The sequence below is a fragment of the Puma concolor genome, chromosome B1 (assembly GCF_028749965.1).
Source record: "Puma concolor isolate L17-30 chromosome B1, mPumCon1.1.hap2, whole genome shotgun sequence".
NCBI classification, from domain to species: Eukaryota; Metazoa; Chordata; class Mammalia; order Carnivora; family Felidae; genus Puma; species Puma concolor.
In genome coordinates this window covers 100,967,989-100,980,999 of record NC_141670.1, presented here as the reverse complement: position 1 = coordinate 100,980,999, position 13,011 = coordinate 100,967,989, and the positions used below count along the sequence as shown (strand labels likewise).

At 36.9% G+C, this 13,011-nt stretch overlaps 1 long non-coding RNA gene across 2 annotated transcripts in view; it reads left to right on the top strand.

Moving 5' to 3' along the window:
• The first annotated feature begins 6,290 nt into the window (after nucleotides 1-6,290).
• LOC147581773 (uncharacterized) overlaps nucleotides 6,291-13,011 on the top strand; it is a 67,809-nt gene continuing 61,088 nt past the window's right edge. The window contains exons 1-3 of one of the 2 annotated variants that reach the window (XR_015249759.1): nucleotides 6,291-6,500; nucleotides 6,993-7,177; nucleotides 8,100-8,144. This is a non-coding gene — a long non-coding RNA (uncharacterized LOC147581773). Of the gene's footprint in view, nucleotides 6,501-6,992; nucleotides 7,178-8,099; nucleotides 8,393-13,011 lie in introns of those variants that run through there. The other variant, XR_015249758.1, reaches the window with a different exon arrangement.

Genomic DNA, 13,011 nt, shown 5'->3' with positions numbered 1-13,011 from the left:
AGCACCATTTGCTAAAGAGACTGTCTTTTTTTCTATTGGATACTCTTTCCTGCTTTGTCGAAGATTAGTTGACCATATATTTGTGGGTCCATTTCTGTGTTCTCTATTCTATTCCATTGGTCTATGTGTCTGTTTTGTGCCAATACCATACTGTCTTGATGATTACAGCTTTGTAATACAGGTTCTGCTTTGGTTTTATTTTTCAACATTACTTTGGCTATTAGGAGTCTTTTGTGGTTCCATACAAATTTTAGGATTGTTTTTTCTAGCTCTGTGAAGAATGCTGGTGCTATTTTGATTGGGATTGCATTGAACGTGTAGATTGCTTTGGGAAGTATCAACATTTTAACAAAATTTGTTCTTCCAATCCATGAGCATGGAATGTTTTTCCATTTCTTTGTGTCTTCCTCAATATCTTTAATAAGCTTTCTATAGTTTTCAGTGTACAGATCTTTTACTTCTTTGGTTAGGTTCATTTGTAGGGATTTTAAGTTTTTTGATTCAACTGTGAATGGGATCAGTTCCCTGATATCTCTTTCTGTTGCTTCATTATTGGTGTATAGAAATGTGACCAAGTTTTGTACATTGATTTTATATCCTGTGACTTTACTGAATTCCTGTATTAGCTTGAGCAGTTTTTTGGTGGAGTCTTTGGGTACTCCATTTAGAGTACTATGTCATCTGGAAAGAGTGGAAGTTTGGCTTCTTATTTGCCAATTTGGATTCTATTTATGCCTTTATTTCATTTTTTTGTCTGATTGCTGAGGCTAGCACTTCCAACACTATGTTAAACAACAGTGGTGAGAGTGGACATCCCTGTCATGTTCCTGATCTCAGGGGGAAAGCTCTCAGTTTTTCCCCATTGAGGATGATATTAGCTGTGGGACTTTCATATATGGCTTTTATGATGTTAAGGTGTGTTCCTTCTATCCTAACTTTCTTGAAGGTTTTTATTAAGAAAGGATGCTGTATTTTGTCAAATGCCTTTTCTGCTTCTATTGACAGGATCATATGATTTTGATCCTTTCTTCTATTAATGTGATGTATTATGTTGATTGACTTGTGAATATTGAACCAGCCCTGCAGCCCAGGAATGAATCGCACTTGATCATGGTGAAAGTAATTCTTTTGATGTACTGTTGAATTCAGTTTGTTAATATCTTGCTGAGAATTTTTTCATCCATGTTCATCAGGGATATTGGTCTATAACTCTCCTTTTTAGTGGGGTCTTTAGTTTGGAAATCGAGGTAATGCTGGCTTCATAGAAAAAGTCTGGAAGCTTTCCTTCCATTTCTATTTTTTGGAACAGTTTGAGAAGAATAGATGTTAACTCTGCTTTAAATGTCTGGTAGAATTCCCCTGGGAAAACACCTGGCCCAGGACTCTTATTTGTCAGGAGATTTTTGATAACTGATTCAATTTCTTCACTGGTATTGAGTCTGCTCAAATTTTCTATTTCTTCCCATTTGAATTTTGGTAGTATGTGAGTGTCTAGTAATTTGTTCATTTCTTCCATACTGTCCAGTTTGTTGGCATATAATTTTTCATAGTATTCTATAATAATTGTTTGTATTTCTGTGGTGTTGGTTGTGATCTCTCTTCTTTAATTTGTGATTTTATCTATTTGTGACTTCTCCCTTTTCTTTTTGAGAAGTCTGGCTAGGGGGTTATCAATTTTGGTTATTCTTTCAAAACACCAGCTCTTGGATACATTGATCTGTTCTACTGATTTGTTGTTTGTTTGTTTTTGGATTCTATAGTGTTTATTTCTGCTGTAATCTTTATTATTTTTCTTCCATCTTTGGGCTTTCTTTGCTGCTATTTTTCTAGGTCCTTTAGGTGTGAGGTTTGGTTGTATATTTGGGACTTTTCTTACTTCTTGAGATAGGCCTGAATTGCAATGTATTTTCCTCTTAGGACTGCCTTTGCTGCATCCCAAAGGGTTTGGACTGTCATGTTTTCATTTGCATTTGTTGTCATATATTTTTTTTATTTTCTTCTTTAATTTCCTGGTTGAACCATTCATTCTTTAGTAGGATATTCTTTAACCTCCACATATTTGGGACTTTCCAGAATTTTTCTTGTGGTTGATTTCAAGTTTCATAGCATTGTGATCTGAAAATATGCATGGTATGGTCTCAATATTTTTATACTTGTTGCAGGATGTTTTGTGACCCAGTATGTGATCTGTTTGGAGAATGATTCACGTGCACTCGAGAAGAATGTGTTCTGCTGTATTAACATGAAAAATTATAAGTATATCTGTTAAATCCATCTGGTCCAATGTATCATTCAGAGCTGTTGTTTCCTTATTTATTTTCTGCCTAGATGGTCTGTGCATTGATGTAAGTGGAATATTAAAGTCCCATACAATCATGGCATTATTATCAATAAGTTTGCTTATGTTTGTGATTCATTGGTGTATATATATATATATATATATATATATATATACACACACATTTGGGTTCTTCCATGTTGGGGGCATAAACATTTACAATTGTTAGCTCTTCTTGATGGATAAACCCCTTAATTATGATATAATACCCTTTTCCCTCTTGTTACAGTCTTTGTTTTAAAATTGAGTTTGTGTGATATAATATGGCTACTCCAGCTTTCTTTTGACGTCTATTAGCATGATAGATGGTTCTCTATCCCCTCACTTTCAATCTGCAGGTGTCTTCTGGTCTAAAATGAGTCTCTTATAGGCTGCATATAGATGGATCTTGGGTTTTTATCTATTCTGATACCCTATATCTTTTGATTGGGGCATTAGTCCATTTACAATCAGAGTGATTATTGAAAGATACGAATTTAGTGTCATGGTGTTATCTGTAGGTTTTGTGCTTATGGTGACCTCTCTGGCCCTTTGTTGTCTTTGCTGCTTTCCAATCACAGAATCCCTTTTAGGATATCCTGCAGGGCTGGTTTAGTGGTCATGAACTCCTTTAGTTTTTATTTGTCTGGGAAAGCCTTTATCTCTCCTATTCTGAATGACAGCTTTGGTGGATAAAGGATTCTTGGCTGCATAATTTTCCTATTTAGCACATTGAATATTTCCTGCCATTCCCTTCTGGCCTGCCAAGTTTCAGTGGACAGGTCTGCTACTACCCTTATGTGTCTGCCTTTGTAGGTTATGGCCCATTTTTCCCTAGCTGCTTTCAGAATTCTTTTTTTTTTTTTTTTTTTTTTTTTTGCCAGTTTCACTATGACATGGCACGGTGTTGACCTGTTTTTTGTTGATTTTGAAGAGAGTTCTTTATTCCTCTTGGACTTGGATGCCTGTTTCCTTCCCTAGATTAAGGAAGTTCTCAGCTATAATTTGTTCAAATAAACCTTCTGCCCCTTCTCTTGCTTTTCTACTTCTGGATCTCCAATGATACAGATATTGTTTCATTTTATGGAATCACTTAGCTCTCTAATTCTCCCTTCATGGTCTAATATTTCCTTCCCCTATTTTTTTCCAGCTTCATCAGTTTCCATAATTATATCTTCTATTTTGCCTATTCTTTCCTCTGTTTCTTCCATCCTCATTGTCACTGTACCTAGTTTATTGTGCATCTCATTTATAACATATCTTACCTCATTGTGACTATTTCTTAGGACTTTCATCTCTGCAGCAATAGATTCTCTGCTGTCTTCTATGCTTTTTTCAAGCCCAGCTATTAGTCTCACCACTGTTATTCTAAATTCTTGTTCAGATATATTGTTTGAATCTGTTTTGAGCAATTCTCTGGCTGTCATTTCTTCCTGGAATTTCTTTTGAGGAGAATTCTTCCATTTTGTCATTTTGGCTAGGTTTCTGTCTCTTGCATGTTTTAAAAGCTTGTTATGTGTCCTGAACCTGTGGGTACTACTATATTAAAAAAGGGTCATACACTGTCCCAGGCCTGGCATTTCAGGAAGTGTTTTTGGAATGTGTTGCGTGCACTCTGTTGTTGCGTTTTGGCTGCTCTATCCCACTGGTCCGTCCTCTGCAAGGCTTCTCCTTGCTTGTTGTGGCGGAGTGTTTGGACCTTCCACCAGGTTGCTTTGATTTGTTCATTGATATAACCCTGGAAAAAAGGAAAGGGCAGGAGGGCAGCCTGATCTCATACAGGAGAAAAATGAAAGGGGAGAAAAGAAGACCAAGCAGAGAATCAAAAGAACTATACAGTTAGTACAGAGAGAGAGAAAGGAAAATAAAGAAGATACAGAAAAGATGTAAAAAGAATAGAGTAAAAATGCTTGCTTAAACAAACAAAGCAGAAAAAAAATATGTTTACCAAAAACAAATCAGAAACTATGAGCCTGATTCCAAAGGAAAAAAAGAACATAGAAAGAGAAAAGAAAAGGGAACAGAAGAGAAGAAGAGAAGAACAAAGAGACAAATAGACAAACAGAGGAACACAAAAACAGTTGTCTGTTGGTGCCTGGGACTGGTGGCAGCACTGGTCTGGAGGAGAGGCTGACTGCATTTTATCAGTCAGTCTCACTCCAGTAAACAAGCAGTTACCAGGCATGGAAGGGTGCGGTTTGGTGTAAGCAGGTCTCACCTCCACTGGGGCCTCCATCCTGTTCTCTGAAGCCCCACCATGTTGTTGTTGGGGAGAAAAATGGAGACACTCCAATCTCTCCTCCCAGACTGGGTGTCTCAAACCACACTGTTCATGCAGCCCTCAGAGAGTAGTGCAGGCAGTCAGCCTGCCCTACTCCACAGTCTCCTGCACCTTCTAGACACTTGGCTGGGATTCAAAACCCTATGTCTTAAGGGGCCTGCACCCTGTGGACCCTGTCCTGGTGTAGTGCCCCTCAGCCCTGCTGATAAAAAGCCTTTGGCTGGCTCCTGCAGGGTCATTTCTCCTTGAAGAGGCAATAAACCCTCTTCCCACAGTGCTCAAGGAAGGGGACTGTTCTCTCCCAGTGTGTCCCTGAGATTGCTACAGTGCCTCGGGGCAGAACCCTCCCCCACAGGCACACATGCAGGGCCAGCTCAGGTTAGAAGAAAGTCATGCACTTTGGGACCTCTGAGCTTCAGCTCCTAAGGCTGTTTGCAAAATAGAAACTGATACTGTCCATATTTCTTGTTCCATGGTCCAGAGTGGTTTTGCTTGATACTGAAGCCCTCTGTCTTTCTATTCCTTTTGCCTCTCCACAGAAGGGGTTCCCTCCCCTCCATGCCTACGCCATTTTCTCTCCCCCAGTTCACATACACGAAACCTCCATCCTGCCAAACTGTTCCCCTCCACCTGTGGAGATCTTTCTGCCACTCTGCAGATTGATTTCCTGGATGTTCCAAGTGATCTGACCTCAAAACACCTGGGTTTGAGGGACAAAGAAAATCCCAGTCCCCCTACTTCTCTGTTATTTTAACTCCTTCAACACTATCATGGTTTTTAAACAGCTGTACATAGTGCAGCATAAAGATGCATGTAGTTGTATGTAGTGAAAATGCATGTAAATTGTGTAGACAGCACAAGTGTCTTCTCCTTAAAAGAAATTAAAGTTCAGGGTTCTGAGTTCTTACAAGAAAACTAAAAATAACTTCATCTTTATCTTTAAAAAGAATTTAAGTAGGCCCCTTTTATTGTTTTCTCAGATCCATAATAAGGAACTCAGGGTATCAAATGATCAGTGAAAATGACCATTACATTAGTTAAAAGTTGGTATGTATTGGGGCGCCTGGGTGACTCAGTTGGTTAAGCGTCTGACTCTTGATTTCAGCTCAGGTTATGACCTCACAGTTTGTGATTTTGAGCCCTAACGGTACAGATCCTGCTTGGGATTCTCTCTCTCCTTGTCTCTCTGCCCCTCCCCTGCTCTCTCTCTCTCCCTCAAAATAAATAAATACACTTTTTAAAAAAAGTTGGTATGTGTAAAAATTTATAGACCATATGAAGGAAATTTTTAAGACAAACTAAATATTCTTAAGTGAAATGTAATGTCAATAAAGGCACGTGGCTGGAATTAAAATCTTTCAGGTTAAAAAGTAAAATGAAATTCAACTAAATAAAAGTGAAAGGCTCTTTCTTACCAGGACCCTCAAATGGATGGATGAGAACATTTTGTGTAAAAAGAAGCATTCTTAAAATTGTACATTTAGGAAGGCTGCTCTGTATGGATGTTGGGGCGACATAAGGCAGTAGCTCATGTTGAGCCAGGCCCCTCCCCCTCCGTATCCATCTGCACATCACCCACTGAGTAGTTGATATGGTGTTTGAATAATTTATATCAGCTCAAGAGTTAAACTTGACTGCTCTAAGGATAAATGTATTCCCTCACACACCCATCATTGATTCATTTAGGTATGAAAATGTGTACCAATTCTGACCAAAGAGATGTGAGGAAAAGTTTCCTGCAGATTTCTGGAAAGATTTTCCTCAAAGATAAAAATGGGAAGCTCCGCCCTTTCTCCACCGTCCACAAAGAATGAAGCCTAAACTCCAGTGCCACTGTTGACAATAACCATGAGGTCATTCAACCTTAGGAGAAAACCACATTGCTGGTAACCAAGTGAAAAGGTAAGAAGAGAATCCAGAATTGTTTATATTTGAGCTCCACAATGAACTAATCCTAAAGCCAGGCCTACTCCTGGAATACTAGTCATATGAGTTAAGAAGTGCCTTTTACTGTTTAAATCCATTTGATTTGCATATTTCTTGCATTTTCAGGCATGGTAACGGATAAAGGACTCAGTATATATTTGGCTCCAGGGTAGAACTAAGCATGAGCTGCCAGTACTACAACCCATAAGAAAGAAAGTCATAGTCATAGTTAAAAAAAAAAAATATATATATATATACATATATATATATATATATATATATATATATATATATATAGAATCTTTCAAATGAAGAATGTGAAGGCATATTTTCATTCTTCTCTGTAGACAGTCTTAGAAAGCCACTTAAAATGGCAGCTGCCATTTGATCCTTAAGTGACTAGGACCTCTGTGAGTACCTCCTACCTGGGATTTGGTATGCAGATTCAACCTCTAATCTGGATTACAGGGAGAATTTCACAGTGCGAATTTTGAACTCTGCTTGGGAACCTCTTTGAAGATCAGCCAGAAGATGATGGAAGTGCAAATAACATGCAGAAGCTCACGGCTGTCCTTTTGTAGTTCATGCTGAGCCGGCAGTCATTCTCCCAACGTGACAGAAGTCAGATTACCCTGAGCATCAGCCTTTTACAGGTTATTATGTTCTCATCTTCAGAATGCACTAATCCCCCCCTCTATTTTTTTCTGAATTTTACAGCAGGAAATGCTAAAATTATGATTTCCTTTTAAGAAGTATACATGAATCTTACTAAGAAGGAAGTTGGGGGGGTTTGTTTTTTTTTTATTTTGGGTAGCAACCAAAATAAATGGTTCTACAAGAGTCAACATTTTCTATTTTGTTTTGCGTTATGTACAGATGCTTGGTTATAATTTCTATTAAGTGTAAGTCTTATAATGGCTTTCTTTAAGGAAATATTGTACATTTTTTGGCCCAATTTGAACATAGGTTGCTTTTAGCATGAATAAAAATACACTTTTATTAATGCATGTTTAAGTGTTTTTATGAATACAAATTTTCTCAAAAATTGCTTCATTTCTAAAGCTGAGATTGTGTGAGTGCTGAAACCTATTGAGCAGTCACAGTGGACCATGCTTAGCAAGTGTAAATATAGAGTAATTTACATCTAATGAAATTAAAATGAATCATAATTAAATACAAGTCAAATTAAATTTTCGAGTAATTTCCATTACCAAGAGGAATGTCTTTTTTTACTTATACCCCATATTAAAAACCAAATTAGTCCCTTCAATGTATGCTATAAAACAGAAAACAACAATTTAAAAATCAATATTCTTGCTATTAATACAAACATCATGATAACAAATGATCCCCTTAAAATACAAAAACAAAAATTAACTATTTTTATAAGTAAAAATGACTTTGCACACACACTCAGGTTTCAGTGACAGAAAATGAACAGGTTTCTATTTGTACTTTCTTTTAAGAATCGATTATCAAAGACCAAATTGAACAAAAATTATTGTATGTAAGAAAAGTCAACTAAAGTATGTAATCACATTTGTTTCTGTTAAGCTTTTTTTTTTCTTCTCACAGCACAGAACATGGGACTTCATTAAATCTCAGCATTTACATATTCATGTAAGTAATTTTTTTCATTATGAGTTACTAGTTCATATCATCATCTTGTTTGGGGTGGAGGCAAGTGTCAGCTCTTTAAAGTACCTAGGCATTATCTCTCTTTCATTAAAATACATTTTTACAATTCTACATAATCAGTACTATTACCTCCAGTTCCATTAAATACCAGAAAAAAAAAAAACACCCGAAGAGCTACTTTGCATTGTAATATTTATTTCTAATGTACAAAAACACAGACTCTATATATATGAAAAATAAATATTAACCACAACCAATTTTATGTTTCCTCTTTTACTAATAATTAAAAGTAGCATTTTGCAGGGCCACCTGGGTGGCTCAGTTGGTTAAGCGTCCGACTTCGGCTCCGGTCATGATCTTGTGGTCCGTGAGTTCCAGCCCTGCATCAGGCTCTGTGCTGACAGCTCAGAGCCTGGAGCCTGTTTCAGATTCTGTGTCTCCCTATCTCTCTGCCCCTCCCCTGCTCATGCTCTGTCTCTCTCACTCTCAAAAATAAATAAACGTTAAAAAAAATTTTTTTTAAATAGTAGCATTGCATATCAAATCCATTTATCTTAAGAAAACTGAGATATATAGGTGAAATACAACGAAACAATCTACATTTTATAGGGCATTATTCATCATATTGTTAAAACGTATAAGAATAAAAACGATAATTTGGTTATACATGAAGCCAGTGTTAGTGTCCTGCTCTGAGTCTTGTTCTGCCAGGATTGGTTAAGGGTCTCACCCATCATTGATCACAGGGCCACCTACTCACCTGCATGGGGAAGAGCTGGAATATTCTCTAGCTGGAATATTCTCCAGGTGAAACAAATTACCTCATACTGCTGTCAAATCTCCATGTATCTCATTAATGCCACACACTCTCCAAATGACTGAAGCAGTTTAGAGTTGCGCACACACGTATTTCCAACCCCACAAACAAATCAAATGACTACTTAATTGTTAATTTTTTTTTTAAATCAAAAACATATGGGCACTATGGAGAAAATAGGCATAATTGAAAACATAAGAAAACATCAGCCATTTGTGGGGCTTATACCTTATTAGGTATATATTGGGATATACCTTATATTATATAAAGTATATTATATACATTATATTTATTATAATATATAATGTTTTATATATATTATATAAGGGGACATTTTGAAAAAAAAATAGGTGCTCAATAAGCATGCGAGAAGATGCTCAATCTCATTCTGTTAAGAAATAAGATAACCTTCCATATTAATGAAATTTTTAAACTTTATGAAATACAGTATTGGATGCACAGTTATGCATAAATGCATGTAATAAGTATACTCATTTCAAAATTTTTTTAAATAACAAAAAATGAGAGAAAGAAATTGGTTAAAATTTTTCCCTTCTTTCATTTCTGTTTCTTCTTTCCTGTACTGTAAAGCTTTCTTTTCTCTCATTCATCAAATATTTAGCAGAATGTTTATTCTGTGTGAGGTATAATGTAAACTCATAAGGAGTCCTTAAAAAATTTTACATAGTAGCCTATTTTTTTAAGTTTATTTATTTATTTTGAGAGAGAGACAGACAGCAAGAACAGGGGGGAGAGAGAGAGAGAGAGAGAGAGAGAGAGAGAGAGAGAGAGAGAGAATCCCAAGCACAGTCCCCGCTCAGTACAAAGCCGGACTCAGGCTTGATCCCGCAATACTGGGATCATGACCTGAACTGAAATCAAGAGTCGGATGCTTAACTGAATGAAGCACCCAGGTGACCCCCTTTTTTTTTTTAATTTTGAATTGTTTTTAATTTCAAAAAGATCACCTCAGCTGCAGTGTGATTAACAGATTTGAGGAAACTGATAATGATAAGAGGACAGAAATAATGGACATGGGCAGAGCAGTTATACAAAATCAAATCTCAGGATATTGTATAGATAATAAAAAGAATAAAATAGATAAAATACATATTTTTTTTTCAGGAAGGATAACAAAAATGTTCATATTAATTACTTTTAGTGAAAGGAAATACAAATTAAGGAAACTGGACAAAAGTAGATATTTTATTTCTTTTAGTTTCTGTATTGCTCACATTCTTATGATGGTTTATATAACTTACTTTTTTTGAGAGAGTATGTGCACACGCAGGTGGGGGAGGAGCCGAGAGAGTAGGAGAGAGAGAATCCTAAGCAGTCTCCACCACCAGTGGACTGTAGGGAGCTGGACGTGGGGCTCCATTCCACTTTCCTGGGATCATGACCTCATGACTTAGGCCTAAATCAAGAGTCAGACGCTTAACCAATCAACTGAGCCACACAGGTGCCCCTAAACTTTTACAATTTTTTAACAGAATTAACTAGTTTAAGATTACAGGCTATTTTGATTTTTTTAATGTAGTATAAATTAAAAGTAATTATAATTACCATTTAAAATGTTTTCTCCAATTTATGTTGTTCTTATAATTTGTCCCAAAATATTTTATAATTTTTTAAATGTTGTGATGCTCTTTTGTTAGGCTTCCTCTTCTTCTGTAAATTTATTTTCCCTAATAAATAAAGAATTAGGAAACACAGTTGGTGAGATATAATTTACACTAAAACAAAAAACAAAAGTAAAAAGCAGGAATTTTTATTTCAGTTCCCTTACAATTTATTGAGTTATCCATGTCTGCTGCCTATTTACCCTCAAAACAGGGCATATCTTTTTGCAAGAATTTGATTTTACACAGTCCCTATAGTTCCACACTTCAGACTCACATTCTGAGTTAATTTGCTTGCAAACAAGCCAAGATGATGCAATCAATATTTTTAGTGCGTTCTATTACACTCGAATAAAGAGGCTTGAAATGAGACGAACTGCCAAACCAAAGTGTCTTGTTTGGTAAAAGACAAATAAGAAAAGGCATAAGGCCATCTTCAAGAATCCTTGCAGACCATTAATGGGGTTGTTTTGGCTGTGTAAAATTAGTTTCATACAAGATTTGTCTTTTTGTGATTGGCTTATATAACTCAGTATAACATCTCAAGTTTCATCCATGTTGTAGCAAGTGTCAGAATTTCCTCCCTTCCTAAGGCTGAATAGTATTCCATTGAATGTATATACCACTCATATCCATTCATCTGCAGAAGGGCACTTGGGTCGCGTCCACTTTTTGGCCATTGCAAACGATGCTGCTATGAACGTGGGTGTGCAAGGATCTGTCCGAGTCCCTGCTTTCATTTCTTTTGGGTATAGGTCCAGCAGTGGAATTGCTGAATCATATGTCAACCCTGTGTTTAATTTTATGAGGAATGTGATGTTTAAAAAGATACATTTTGTGTTATGTTTTCTTTACCACAATAAAAAACAAAAGCAGGAACAATTAATTTCAGCTGGATGTAAAGATTCTTATCTCCCAGCAAGCCCACAGACTGTGCAGCAGAGAATCTCTGACAAGTCAAGCAGCCTGACTCTCCCCTTCACACACAATCCATACTGACTCTCCTGCGTCTGGACTTGTACATCTTTCAGTTCCCTGATCTTTACATTATACCCGTCTTCCCATCCCAACAGGATGTGTGTCCTAATGCAAAGCCAGCCACTTTTGGACATAGAAAGGGTCTTCAGACCCAAGTAGTTCATAGTGTTTTCTCAGATTCAAAATAGTTTAGAGGCCAGAAAACCTGGGTCCAATTTCTCCCTCTGCCATTTACCCAAATTGTAATTTTTTTTTTTTTATTCAGGGACACCTAGGTGGCTCAGTTGGTTAAGCGTCTGACTTCAGGTCACGATCTCCCGGTTCGGGAGTTTGAGCCCCGCATCGGGCTCTGAGCTGACCATCCAGAGCCTGGAGCCTGCTTTGAATTCTGTGTCTCCTGCTTTCTCTGTCCCTCCCCTGTTTGCACTCTGTCTTGTTCTCTCCCAAAAACAAATTAAAAACATTAAAAATAAAATAAATTTTTATTTACTGTTTGCTCATTTATTCATTTTTTAAAAAAATGTATTGAGCGTCACTCTGCCAGGCGGTAAAAATGCAAAGAGATTATGTCATAAATCCTCTGTCAAGAAGTTTATATAGTTACTTGGGCAAGAATAGCCACCTAATACCCTTCGCAGGGATAAAGTAAATAACTTTTTAAAAGTAATCCATGGAAAAGGGCTTTGTATATTCTCAAGCATTAAATGCATGAAGTGTTATTAGTATTACTCACACTGGCTCCCTGTTACACTTAGGATACTCTCAAATCCACATAAAAAAATTAGAGATTTTAACTGTAAAGTAAAAAAAAAAAAAAAAAAAAAAATACCATTCCTTCTATATACAGCAAAAAGAAAAACAATAAAAAGTTATGACAAGTAATGATATTTTTTAACATTAGAACTCTAGTCCAGTTTAAACATTTTGCTTATCCAAATTTTGTTTCCTTTCCATGAGCCCCATACTTGTATTTACCGATGACTTTCAAGGCATATTTACATAAAGAGAAGGTCTGCATAGCTTTCTCTACCTTTAATTAAAAAATGAAGGGGCGCCTGGGTGGCGCAGTCGGTTAAGCGTCTGACTTCAGCCAGGTCACGATCTCGCGGTCCGTGAGTTCGAGCCCCACGTCGGGCTCTGGGCTGATGGCTCAGAGCCTGGAGCCTGTTTCCGATTCTGTGTCTCCCTCTCTCTCTGCCCCTCCCCCGTTCATGCTCTGTCTCTCTCTGTCCCAAAAATAAAAATAAAACGTTGAAAAAAAAATTAAAAAAAAAAAAATGAAAATAGGGACACCTGGGTGGCTCGGGTGGTTAAGCATCTGACTTTGGTTCAGGTTATGATCTAACCTGATCTAATAGTTCTTGGGTTCGAGCCCTGCAGTGGTGCTGACATCTTAGAGCCTGAAGCCTGCTTCGGGTTCTGTGTCTCCCTC